Below are 2,743 nucleotides of genomic sequence, written 5' to 3' on the forward strand. Positions count from 1 at the left end.
TTGCTGAACCTACACGGGGCATTCACCTTGACATCAAAAACAAAATGCTGAGTGGCCCCAGATGGACATGCCGGTGCTGGCAGGCTCTGCATCCCATAGATGTTCCCGTGAGAAGGGCCCGGCACAAGGACTGTCCGTCCGGGTTGGGGTGGGGCAAGTGGGTATGTCCCGGCACCGGCCTGACCACTCAAGGCAGGAGGGGGACATGGGCACATCCCCCTGCAGCCTGAGGCCCTGCTTTCTGCACGCGCCGCCCATCCACACGGCAACTTTGTCATTGTCCTCTTCCCCCACCAGGTCCTTCCAGGACTGGTGAAGCCAAAGTACTCACGTGTCAACATCTCAAACCTGGGAACCTTTGAATTCCATATTTCATGATCACGCTGTGCCCACAAGGTCGCAGGCACTCTGGGATCAAAGCCCTTACCCTAACTGAAGGACGCCCAGGCCCTTGTGCTCTGAAGCTGAGACAGAAGGACCTCCGTCTACACCCAAAATAGAAAAGACACGGGCCTGGGCGGCGCCAGGCAAATGAGCAGGAGAAACACGGTTACATAACCTGGTACAGCAGGGGACCGTGGAGAACGGCAGCTTGGCCTCTTGTTTGACACTTTAAATTAGCATAAAATTTAGCATTATCTAGTCTGGGCCAAAAAATTTAATTAAAAATGGCCTTGGTGGAGAGCATGTATTATTTTACTTAAAATAACAGAAAAGTGTCAGGGAAGTCGCCGTTCCAGGCCCTCGGGATATCGTATGGTCTGTGGGTCCCCACGAGATCCCTGGAGAGGTCAGGGAGGGGTCAGGGAGAGCCTGGAGCGGTCAGGGAGGTGCCTCTGCGGCACTGCCAGATGCAGCCAGGTGAGAGGGCTGTGATCTTGCCCCGTGAAGTCTGAGGGCTGAGACAGGCTCTGTCCGGGGGCTGCCCAGGCGCGGCTGCCCTGGGGGACGGCAGCCGCAGCCTCGTCCTTTCCTGTCCCCGTCCCTTCCTTCCTGGGCCTGACCCAGGACAAGGCTTTCAGAAGCAAAGGGCCACCTGACTCTACCACTGAGCATTTGCTGCTGGCAAGGCCCAGGCTGCTGTGGTCTCATTTGCAGTGATTCCCACAAGAGGAAGAGAAGCAGGGGGAAAAGACTGCGCCCCAGGCCTCCATCTCCGTGATAGTGACTGCTGGGAGGGAAAATGGAGCACCTCCTGGAGTGTCCGCAGCCTGCATGGGGCAGCAAGGGAAAGCCAACCCTAGCCTCTGCTTTGCAGCAGGCCTGAGGTCCCAGTGAGGGGTTGGGGGTTTGAGATAAACCATCCCCCATCCCAAACCCTAGAGAAGCTGATGTCCACGAATGCACAGCCAGGATCCACCCCTGCCCAAACCAGAGCCGCCCAGCCCACGAATGCTGCGGACCCAGCATCCCTACAGTTAGAGGACAGCACAGAGAACAGAGCGTCCTCACCAGAACCCACACTGGGGTTTGTTTAAAATGCCGACCCAAGGAAAGCCTGTTGAGGGCCAGTGGCATGCATGGCTGAGAGCAAGGCCGTGGCTGCCTGGACGTCCCCGGTTCCCAAGGGCCACTGCCTGGCGAGCCCAGTAGGAGCCCCCGTAAGCCAGTGGCACTCAGATGTGAGCCCCAGCAGCCACAGGCAGGAGGCTACCATCCTCCCCTCAGCGCTGCCACGAGCCTCCGCGGCCAGTGCATGGTTCAGGCTGGGTCCTCTCTGTCTGCATCCCGGCCTCCTCCCGGTTTGCGTTGTTATTTTAGCACCCTGACTCTGACAACCATTTAGGACATTTTTAAGCTGTGGAAAACAGAGCTAGCTGATGAACAATGACTTCTACAATTATTTCAGTTCTGAAGCTTGGAAGAGAATTAAAGTCTTGGCAGAAGGTGTGGAGTCTCATTTCCCGTTTTTGCTCCAAGGCGGCACCAGCCTCGGCTGATTCTCCAGAGACAATCAAACGGCTCCCGGAAGACACCCCAGTCATTCCATCGTCCTCGGTGGCTGCAGCTAGACCCAGGTGAGGCAATGTCACCTCTCAGAGCCTGGCACCGAGCACGGCCTCCGCACCCGCCACGTCCCTGTACCCAGGGGCACCACGGCCCAGGCAGCCGGATGCAGCACTTCCTGGGGGGGGGGGGGGTGCTGTGTCTGCAGGACGAGGGATTATGCTGGGGCCCCGACCGGCAGGGACGTGCCTAGAGCCATGGCAGAGGCGGCCTCACGCACCTGAAGGACAAACCGGAGTGCCACCTCCCACCGCCCTGCTCCGGCAACGCCTGCTGGCTCCCGGCTGGTTCTGATGCACATTCCTGCTTGCAGTTTGGTTTTCCATTGAATTGGCCGCATGGTACGCCCTTGAAACGTCCTTTCCCAGCCAGTGGCTATTTAATTCCCCTCTCTCTGCTGAGCCCTGCGGCTGGCGCCAGGCTGTGCCACCTCTTTGGGGTGGGTGCCGCATGTGGACGGAGCAGAGGATGAATGCTGTGGGTTCTGCTTCTAAAAACTGAATCTGACCCAGAAACTTTTCTGGACAGACCAATGAGAAAATGCCTCAGGCTGCACCAGGAGGCAGCTCCACGTGTGGAGAAGGCACACGGAAGTGAGTGTGACAAGCCGTCTCTCAGGAGTACTCAGGGTCATGATCACTCAGGGAGCAGGAGTCCAGGGCACCTGCAGCACATTCTGACACCACCAGCCTGAGTGCCATAGGCCGGAACCCTGCCTGCCCAGCCCTGGTACCAG

At 58.3% G+C, this 2,743-nt stretch overlaps 1 pseudogene; it reads right to left on the reverse strand.

Annotated features, from left to right (window-relative positions):
* Positions 1–686: 686 nt before the first annotated feature.
* Positions 687–2,308, reverse strand: LOC116461393 (uncharacterized; annotated as a pseudogene).
* Between the last annotated feature and the right edge of the window lie 435 nt (positions 2,309–2,743).

Source organism: Hylobates moloch, unplaced genomic scaffold, assembly GCF_009828535.3.
Source record: "Hylobates moloch isolate HMO894 unplaced genomic scaffold, HMol_V3 SCAFFOLD_21, whole genome shotgun sequence".
In the NCBI taxonomy this organism is placed as follows: domain Eukaryota; kingdom Metazoa; phylum Chordata; class Mammalia; order Primates; family Hylobatidae; genus Hylobates; species Hylobates moloch.